This window comes from Tenrec ecaudatus, chromosome 15 (assembly GCF_050624435.1).
Source record: "Tenrec ecaudatus isolate mTenEca1 chromosome 15, mTenEca1.hap1, whole genome shotgun sequence".
NCBI lineage: Eukaryota > Metazoa > Chordata > Mammalia > Afrosoricida > Tenrecidae > Tenrec > Tenrec ecaudatus.
The window spans coordinates 106523566-106534739 of NC_134544.1; the positions used below are offsets into that span (position 1 = coordinate 106523566).

General features: G+C 42.8%; 1 pseudogene; it reads right to left on the reverse strand.

The window, feature by feature from the left end:
• Positions 1–2858: 2858 nt before the first annotated feature.
• LOC142427671 (regulator of microtubule dynamics protein 2 pseudogene) lies at positions 2859–3663 on the reverse strand (annotated as a pseudogene).
• Between the last annotated feature and the right edge of the window lie 7511 nt (positions 3664–11174).

Below are 11174 nucleotides of genomic sequence, written 5' to 3' on the forward strand. Positions count from 1 at the left end.
TAAATATCACAGAGTCACCTTTGAAACAGTTGATCTTGATACTTGATGCTGCCAGGTATCAAGACACACTGGAAAACAGTGGGCTCAAGATATCCAGACAAGGGATTTCTTTTTCAAGGACAGCACCCAATTCTTGTTCAGAAAAGACACATAAGTGTTTCCAAGTGCTCTGAGATTTCAAACAACATAGTAGTCATTGAGATGGGGAGGTCCATAGTAAGAGAAAATATTGGGACACCTAGAATTTGCACTTCTGAGGGTGAAGTAAATGGGTCACGATAGGTCACCACTTTCCAAGTTGAATATTGGCTGGTGAGACTGTTGTTCCTGGGGCTGAGAGCATGAGAGTCACACTCACATTTGACAAGAACTTCAATTGAGCTGAGCTCAAAGAGAAAGAAGAACCTTGGTATTGGCCCTCTTTCAGGATTTAGGAGAAGCAGCTCCATTATTCTGTGCCCAGTGATCGGTCAAGTTGATTGTTGACATCATTGAAGGCAGGAATTTACAGGCGTCTGAGTGGTACATAGCAAAAACTGAGTAGGTTACAAGGGACATGTAGTGCACAGCAACTTGGCTTGAGAATGTTTTCGAAGGCAAACACTCACTGGTAGGACTCTGCATAACCATGACCATGTCCACGAGATTCCCTGAGATGTCCAGTGACAGCAGGAAGGGGCGAGCATGCTCAGGGAATCAGGATCAAGTGGGGGTTCCAAGGTCGGAAGATGGGGTCACAGCAGCACCCAGAAGCTTTGACAGTATGCTGCATCTCAAAACTCTGAGGGACAGGGTCATCTGTTGACGATCCATCAGCAGGCAGGGGCTCAGAGGGAAGGTGCACAAGTGATCGTGCTGTGTGCCTCATGTCCCTGGACTCCCTGGACTGCTGGTGGGATTCAGTCCCAAGGGCTCCTAGTGCGACTCCCAATTGTGGAGGCTGGAGACACTGGACAGATGGAACTGAGGTGGGAAGTGGGGAGACACTGGATCCCGCAGGACTACTGACATTGAAGGTAGGGCCCTCAGGCTGCACAGCAGAGCTGCCTGCCCAGGAGGGATGTGTGAGACCAGGACACACCAGTGCACAGCCCCCAAGCCCACTGTGTTGCAGCCAGAGTCAGAGAGCAAGTCCTGGCCCTGCGTGAATTAAAGGACTGCAGATGCCCCTGAAGAGCTTGGGCTTCCTTCCAGGCCGTCCACTCCGGGCTGGTCAGTGCTGTGGGCTCCACGTGGTCCACGGAGGTGCGGTCCCTGCCCTGTTTCCACAGCTCATGGCGCCCAGGTTGCAGAATGCGCACGAAGGCGTCCATGGGAAATGTGACCCCAGCTTCCCCGCAGCTGCACTGAGAAGCAGCTTTACCGTAATTAACCCAGCGCAGGACGGCGAAATGGATGGATTCCGCACAGTTGAAACCGCGATGGAAGCCAGCGTGGGAGCCCTAGGGGAATGTGACCATGAACGCGCCTGCTTCCTGGGTGATCCGACCAAAGGGAATGCATTTTCCCTGAGGAGGCTGGGTGAGATGAGGGCCACCTTGTGCCACAGGAAGTTCTCTCGCAGACACTAGAACTGCCAGGGAGCTTTTCCAGGCGGGCTCCTTGCTCAGGGGGCACCGCATACCAAGTGTTGTGCTCCTTGAAGTGCAGGTGGGTGATGCTGTACAGGTCCTTGTCCTACGTGTGCCAAGCGGAGGTGGTCTTCCACAGGCCAAAGTACAGGGAGTGGGGATTGACGCCTTTGACAACAACTCCACACTCCTGCTCCAGGAGACCCTGGATCGTCCCCAGGTGTGTGAGGTTCCAATGCTCTGTCTTTTCACCAAATAAGGAGCCGCATACCTTAGCCCCATAAATGGGAGAATGGTACAGGCAGCTCTTCCAATATGTTCGCTCCAAATCCTCAACATCCCAGTGTGTGGGAGTGCGATGTCTGTCAGTGTTGGCCAAGTGGCGATGCTCCTTTACGGTCATTGATTTCTTCGTTTTATGGTCTTGCAAAAAGACACCTGCCTGCCCCATAGCTACCTGCTGAACAGGACTGGCTATGAGGTGGCATCCACATTGTCAGTTCTGTCTGGCTGTCCACCCTTCGGTGTGATTATCTTTGCCAGGCCTGCATGGTGGGCACCTTGGTATTCCATATAAACAATATATTTGTTGAAATCCTTTCAATTCTTCCATGAGGGGCCAGAAAATCATGATTTTAAGACTTGTGTTCTGGCTTTGATAATCAGGGGACTTCAGGCTGCAAAATAAAGTCATAAAACCCTGTTCTCATGGCCGTTCTGTGTATCTTGGAATTCTGGGCTTTTGTTTCTTTATCTCTCTGAAAATTTATTCCAGTGTATTGATTTCTCCGTGAGAGCAAATGTACTTCCTCCCGGCATGTTGATTCACTAAGGGAATTCTACTATGGTGGACAGCTATTGTTTTCCCCCAAAGAGACAGGACTTGTCCACATGGCGTGGTTTTTCCCAGACTGCCCCTGCCTCAGTATGCTGCTCTGGAAGGTTACTCAGTTGGAAGGGTATCTGTATTAGTTGATACTTAATTTCAGTTGCAATCATGTGAAATCTCCAATTCCACTAACAAGAAGTGCCTCCAGGGGTTTTTTAAAAAGTAAATCTAAAGAAAATAATTCAGAAACATTCAACATAAGTGAAGGTTTCCAGAAATGCAAGTAAAGAAACAATCTGGTAAAGAAAAATAGCATGAAGATGGTAATATCAAAAATAACAATGTAAAATATGAACCAAGAGAACTAGCCAAACAGACTCATTGACATCAGTTCGACCCTATAGGACATGGTGGAGATGTCTTTGTGCTTTTCTCTGGCTGTAACTCTTTTTTTTTTTTTTGGAGAGTAAGTTCTTTTATTTATCTCTTCAAGGAGGTGATAATATTTTCTGTTGCTTTCTGTATTTCTTTATCCTCTTTGGTAACTGAAGAAAGTGACAATCCCAATTTACAGAACTCCACAGCATCCTTCTTTTTATTAAGATCTATAGAGCACTTTGCCAAATATAAATAATTGGACTTGGAATAACCAGGATGCAGTTCTTCAGCCTTAAGGAAATTGTGCAAAGCTTCTCCAACGGTTGATGTTGGTACTCTTCCAAACAGAGTAATAGCCATTTTTTTCTCAATCCAGTTAAGTTTTGAGACAGTATAGCAGTATCTTCCTTTGAGGTAATACAAATGGGGTTCTTCAGGTAGTAATTGGATTGCTTTATCAAGATGTTCCTTGAAGCGATGGCCATAGTTGACTTTGTTTTGCAAACCCTCAAACTCATATACATAGCCGCACAAAATTGCAAACCACATATGACAATATCCATTCGTGGGTGCTTTCATAACACCTTTTTCACCCAACGTTTTTCCAATATTAGCATAATGTTTCTTTTCTTGTACATTTGTAGATAAATCATACATGTCCGTGTAAGCACGAGTTAGCCGCCAAATAAACTCTATTTCTTCTTTAAACTTTTCCTTATGGTCACAAAGTAGTTCAAAGCTCTCCACCTTGCCAGACTCGGTCGTACGTAAGTGATCTGCCTTCTGCAGAAGGGCTTCTAAGGTTAATTTCTCCACGTGTGCGTTAAATGCCTTAGGGACCGGAAAGCCCTGCTCTTCTGTGTCAGTATTCACGGTAACATACATAGCCACACGCAATGACGCAGAATGCAGGAAGATCACAGGCCAGCGAGTGCAGAGCTGTGTGGATCCAAGCTCAGCAGGAATACGGCAGGACCAGAAGCTCTAGGGCCAATGATAGAGTCCCAGCAATCAGGAAGGTGAAGGGGCAGAGAGTGATGTCTCTAGTGTCTCACGCTCTTGGTTTCTCACACCCTGGCTGTAACTCTTTTTTAAAATTTTATTTTAGCCCATTATGGTTTGTTCTCTACAATATTTTGTTGGAGTTCAACGATTTGCACTCGTAAGCTATATAGCCAAGAGGCAACAGAGTGTAACACAGAGACTTATTCTGAAGTCTTTGTACTGAATGCCATACAAATCTGCTTCGGAGAAATAGATGTAACGAAACAAAACAAACACATAACTTCCAAGGTTCCAAAAACCCAGCAGAAAATAACAATTTAGTGTATTTGTGGGTGTTAACATATGGAAAACAGATATTGTGCAAATCTTAAATTGACACCCAGGGCTTCTTTTGTATAGATATTATAACAATATGCAGTACTTCACCTACAAAACTTTCTTGTTCAAAGGTTCTCTAACACGAGTGGCTTTATTATGCAGAGACAACGTTTTAAGAAACTCACAGTGGAAACAATCCAGTATCGACAAACCCTAGTGATCAAACACAATCCTTTTAATGTAAAGTGAGGACAATATATAGAGTATGTCATAGCTGTGGGTATTATGAAACATCCCAATTTTTCAGACCAAAAGGCACTCACAGCAAAGGATGATATAAACTATGAACCAAGCCAGCAGTCAGATTGGTTCTGTGAAATCTGATTACCTACTGTTCAGTTTATGCAGCTCAAGGACAAAGGTAACACTAAGCAGAAAACTCACTTCCTTCCATCTACAAATCATATATGTATCTGGACACCCTCATGACTGATCTGGTCAAGCAGGTGGAAGGCAGTTCAGAGCTGTCATCTCCCTAGCAGAGCTGCCACATGGATAATCCAGGCTTCTGTTTTTCCTGAGAGCAACCTGCCATACGTGTTTCTGAGGTGTCCATCACTGTACACTTCCAGACCAGGCACTGTTCAGGACTGACACAGAAAGCACCATTCCTTACAAGTATTTTCCTTGGCCAGCTCTCAAATCCCCTTGGGCAAGCAAAGGGGGAAAGAGCTTTTCCATTGCTGTCTTTTTGTGTGGGAGCAAGAGGAAAAGTGGACGGAATAAGGCTTCTTCACTCCAAAAGCAGGAGGCCACTTCAGTGTGGTGCTGGGCTCAAACCAGCCTATTTCTTGTGCACTGATTTTAACATTTCATTTTCTTAAATGGCAGGTATCCTACCACACCCTCACCAAAATAAAAAATGAATTGTACACTGGTGAAGACAAATAGGTAAACATTTATACAAGAAAATATAGGCTTAAAGAGCATGGCACTATAAATGCTCGCATGGCCAGTCTCACTGAGCGTGCTCAGGGGTGAAAGTTGAGCACTGGGTTTTTTGCTTTTAAAAAAGTTTTAGAACCTAAACACAACTCTAACACAGAACATTTGAACATTTATGAGTCTACCCCTATGTACTAATACTGTTGTACAAACCAAAGGTGGATGGTTTAATTCAGAGCCAACCATCCATACATCAAACCATGGTGTAAGACTGACTTAATATTTTCAGCATCAGGAAATCTTGATACAATCCCTTCATCTTCAAAAGGGTTTTGATCAACCTTACAAGGGGAAGGTGGCAGGATGTGAAAACCCAGCAGTTAAGACAGGTGACATGACACAGGTTTCTCGTTTATCAGCCTTAACCTTTCTGCATCCTTGTCAGAACAGCAGAGCACAGTGTCAAGATCCACTTACAGTCTCATTGTTACCAAAAACCAAAGACACTAATGCCTGGAACAGAATGCTCCTCAAATTGTACCCATTTTCTACATTCCTGGCAGGAGGAATCTCAAAGGAGCTCCTTTGGCCCATTTCAGAAAGTCACACCTTGTCCATATAAACTTTAATATACCAATCATTGTGTTCATTGGGTTGATGTCTGATCCATTTTACGAATTCTCTAAACATGTTGCTGAAAACCAGTAATAACATCCTTGGGATCCTTTCTTCAAACTGGCTACATCTTCCCATCAATCAATTTAGCAGTGTCTCTGTTAAGATATATCCAAAGCATCTCTCAAGTCCCTTCGTTCTACGAACTCTGCCACCAAATTAGTGAAGAATAAGCCAGACAGGAGATACTTGCTGACAGACGTGGAAATTAGCAACAACGGCAACAGGCAATATGTCACAAGAAGGTTGAATTACCTTGAATGAGTTTAGGAATTTTCTCTGGTGCAGTGGAGATTTCCAATACTTTAGACAAGCTGAAGAGTCACCTTGTTAATTAACAGCTTTGTTTTAAAGTCTTGTAAGAACCCCGCTGTTTAAAGGTCTTTCAGAATGCTTGCCTGAAAAGAAAAACGCTTGGAGGTCCTGAATTCTTCCCTAGAACAATGTGTCCTTATGAAGGTCAATCCAGCTGCTTGTTTGATCTCTGCTTTCTGAGAACTGAGATCCAGCTATAGGCACTGCTCCCAGAAGAGGATTTGAGGTGTCCGGGTGGTAAGGAACAGACATCTCCTTCACACGTGTGCAGCAATGACATCAGGTCCTCCTTTGGGCATCTCCATTCCATTCCATTCCTCAGCAGGCTGCACAACACTCTAAATAAAGAATGCTACAAAATTGCAACTGACACACGAGGTTGTGTCCTCAATTGCAATTCATTCATTTGCATGGGGAAGACATCTTTGAAATCATTTCTTGAGGTAGTTCATCTGCCTGGATTAGTGAAACATTCTGTTGTGTGACCGTGGCTTTATATACGGATCAATCTGTTCTAATATCTTCTCTAGAAACAAGATAATTCACATCCAGAAAACCTGAAACACAAGTGAGTGTTGGTTTTCTTTCTGGTGGACATTTCCAGAGAAGAGTGTCTTAGGGATTCAGAGACAAGTCTAGTGATACTCCACTTGAACTGCAACTGTCCTTTTTCCTTTAGGTCAATCGCTGGTGCAGTTATAGGGATGGCCCCATCCCCATCCCAACACCCAACTTACTGCTGTTGAATCAATTCAGACTCATAGAAACTGTACAGGATAAAACATCATTGCTCCTTTGGATTTCTGAGACTGTAAAACCTTCCATGAACAGAAAGCTACATCTTTCTCCTGAGGATTAGATGGTGTTCTTGAACTTCAGAACTTGCAATTAATAGTCTATTGTGTAATTCACACCATTGGATCTCCTAGGTATGGGGTGGTGGTGTAGTTTTGGCCTTTTTAAAGACGGTTCTATTTCATTTTTAAAGTCGATAAGTAATTTCTTTTAAACTTTGTTCAGTAATTTCCTTGTCCTTGAAGAGAGATGCTGGGACCTTGTTCAGAAGTTACTTATAATGATAACTGCATTATAATTATAGATTGCTTAGAGTGTGTTATTTTCACAAAGTTGAGTCTTCCTCTTCATGAACATGGTCCAGTATTCTAATTATTTGCTTTTCTTTTGGTACCTTGTAGTAGTGTTTTTCTTAAAGGCTTCTTTCTACAAGACTTGTTTTTCTGCTTAGGTTTATTCTATTTTTTCTTATCTTTTAGGGGGCTATTGTAAGTGGCATTATTTTCTGATTTCCTTTTTAGAACTTTCAATAATTTTATTCTAGGGCTTTTGGATTTTCTGTGATTAGAGTTATCATCAGCAATTACAGAGTTTAACTTCTTTGTTGCCATTTTGGATGCAGTTGGTTTACATTTGTTGATTGATAGCTATTGTTAACAGTTTGTGTTAGTCAGGGTTGGCTATAGAAACAAATTCATAGACACTCAAATCTGTTTAAGAAAAACCTTTATATAAAAGAGCAATTGTATATTGAGAAAACATCCCAGCCAAGTACAGATCAAATCCATAAGTCCTATATTAACCCATATGTCCAATGCCAATCTATAAATTCCTCTTCAGACTCATGCAGCACATACAATGGCCCTGATTACAGGAAGATCAATAGGCCAGTAGGTGGAAAGACTTGTCGATCCAGTGGCAATGGAAGCATCTGAATGCTGGCAGTGGTCTCTACAGGCTCTTCCAGCTGCAGCACTCTAGTGTATCTTCATGTGTCTTATAAGCAGGAATGCCTCATAGGAAGTGTGGGTGAAAGGTCAGCCCCCCCCAACTAATCATGGGTTTTATAGGTACAATTGTACAGGTGAGGTATATAAAGATTATAATAAAGTCATAGAGAATAAGGAGAGATTGAAATAATGGAGTCAGACACATTTCATGGTAGTATGCTCATCTCAGCCCCAATTGGTGGCCCAAGTGGAGATGGGAGACAGGAGGGCAGGAAGTAGGGGGAGGGGGAGGAGGAAAAGGGGAAAGGAAATATTGGAGTGGCGAGACAGGGAGAGTGAGGGGAGAGAGCTTTTTACTGCTAACCCAGGTTTATATATCTTTTTTTTTGAGGGGGGCATGCAAGGCCCCTAATTATAGGTAAAGGCATGCATTACAGGACAGGGTTGTGCTATAGGTAATACAGTATTGGGAGGGGGTGGCCTAGGGGTACATACCTAAAGGAAAAGGAGAGATTAAGGGTATACATATGACAGGATGGGCTGATTGTAGATTCAGGATGGCAGCCTAACTTTGGATGTCACCTAGCAGATTTGACCTGTTCTCTGGCTCTCCGTGGAAACCATTATCATTAGGGTGCGAATCCCACCCACAGTGTATCAGAGACCTTCAGGGAGTATATCTCTAGAAGCATCTGACCTCCCACCATGTGCTGGAAAATAGCCTCAGTATGTAGCACATCTTTGGGGGAGACAAAGCTCGGGAAGTTTTTTGTATCCAGAAGGGAGTACGTGTGTATCCCACCTCCAGCAAGCTATTTATTTCCATACTGTTACCAAATGAGGTTATCAAGCTGCGACCTGATTGACAGGCTAAATTCTACCCCTTCACTTTTAACATACTCAAGTGGACAGCAGATTATGCAACCACCACAGAGTTTCAGCACAATATGAAATAAGATTGGTATTTAATGATATCCTTATTTGATTCCAATTTGAAAGGTGAATGCGTGCACTTCCTCTCCATTGAGTGCAATGTCTGTCATTGGCCTCGTAGTTTGCTATTTTAAGTCCTATCAAATCAGTTTGGACCCACAGCAACACTAGAGAAAACAGAATGAAGCATAGGTCTTGCTTCATCCTCACAGTTGTGATGCATGAGGCCTTTGGAGCAGTTACTGTGCCAATCTATCATATTAAAGGTCAGCTTTTTAAAATGACCTTATGCTTTATAAAGCATTATGTTCTTATCCAATTCTCATTCTCCTAACAAATATCCAAAGCACTTGGGATGAAGAAATCACCGCCTCACTTCTTTCTATTAAGCATCAGAAGTATACATCACCCAATGTATAATTATTTGTTCTTCTGGTGGTCCATCCTACCATCAAATTATTCCCCAGTACAATAATTCAAGTACATCATTTGATCTCTGATCTTTTTCATTCATTGTCCTTGTTTCACATGCACATGAGACAATTGAAAACCTCAGAGTTTGGCCAGGTACATCTGAAACCTCAAAGAGACATCCTTGCTCTTCACCTTTAAAGAGGTCTGTGCAGCAGGTTTGCTCAATGAAATGCACCACTTGATTGACTCAAGCTTTCATGAATATTGATTGCAGATCCAAGCAAGATAATTTCAATATTATCTCCATTCATCCTGATTTTTTCCATTGGTCCCATAGTGGAGAGTTTGATTTTCTTAACATTGAATTTTAACCTTGCAGGACTGGATAGGGCAGAGGTTGTACACTGGTGCATATGGAAGCTGGAGGCACAGGGAATCCAGGGTGGATGATACCTTCAGGACCAGGGGTGTGAAGGGTGATGCTGGGAGAGTAGAGGGTAGAACTGATTACAAGGATCCACATGTGACCTCCTCCCTGGGAGATGGACGGCAGAGAAGGGGGGGAAGGGAGACTCCAGATAGGACAAGATATGACAAAATAACAATCTATAAATTATCAAGGGCTCATGAGGGAGGGGGGAGAAGAAAGGGAGGGGGAAAAAAGAGGACCTGATGTAAAGGGCTTAAGTGGAGAGCAAATGCTTTGAAAATGATTAGGGCAAAGAATGTACAGATGTGCTTTATACAATTGATGTATGTATATGTATGGATTGTGATAAGAGTTGTATGAGCCCCTAATAAAATATTTTAAAAAAAAACCCAGTGGGGAGAAAGCTGATGGTGTCTGAGTATCAAAGGACATACCATGTGGGGCCTTAAAGGCTTGAAAGTAATCAAGCGACCATCTAGCTCAAAGTGAGCAACAAAGCCCACATGAAAGAAACACACCAGCCTGTGTGATCAATAGGTGCCAAAGGGATCAGGTATAAGGCATCAAGGCACAAAATATATCATTGTGAATGAGGGGGAGTACAGATTGGGGACCCAAAACCCTTCTTTGGGGACTTGGACATCCCCTTGCAGAAGGGATGCAAGGAGGATAAAAGCCAGTCAGGGTGCAGTGCAACAACAATGAAACATAAAACTCTCCTCTAGTTCTTAAATGCTTCCCCGCCCACCCCCATTATCATGATCCCAATTCTACCTTACAAATCTTGCTAGACCAGAGGATGTACACTGGTACAGATAGGAACTGTAACACAGGGAATCCAAGACAGATTGTCTCTTTAGGACCAGTGCTGAGAGTGGGGATACCGGGAGGGTGGATGGAAGGTGGGGTAGAAAGGGGGTACTGATTACAAGGATCTTCATATAACCTTCTCTTTGGGGGATGGATAAGAGAAAAGTGGGTGAAGGCAGATGTTGGACAGTGTAAGATATGACAAAACAATAATTTATAAATTATCAAGGGTTCATGAGGGAGGGAAGTAGAAAGGGTGGTGAAAATGAGCTGATATCAAGGGCTAAAGTAGAAAGCAAATGTTTTGAGAATGATTATGGCAACAAGTGTACAAATGGCCTTGACACGATGGATGTATGGAGTGTGATAAGAGTTGTATGAGATTCCAATAAAGTGATTAAAACACACACACACACACCAAAAACAGATCCAGTAAAATAAGATATGTCTACAAAGAAAATTATGAAACAATGCGCCAGAATGTTATTACAGTGAAGGATGACAAGACTATGTCAGCAGAGAACAGTTGCTGGAGTAGAACATTATGCTTGGTAAATAAGAGGGTCAGCGAAAAAGTGGAATACTCTCAATGCAATGGATTGACACAGTAGCTGCAACAATGGGCTCAAACCATAGAACAATTATGAGGGTAGTGCAGGACTACACAGTGTTTCTTTGTTGTTGTTGCTTTTAAATCATTTTATTAGGGACTCATACAACTCAACACAATCCATACATACATCTATTGTGCAAAGCACATTCGTGCATTCATTGTCCTCATCATTCTCAAAACATTTGCTCTCCAC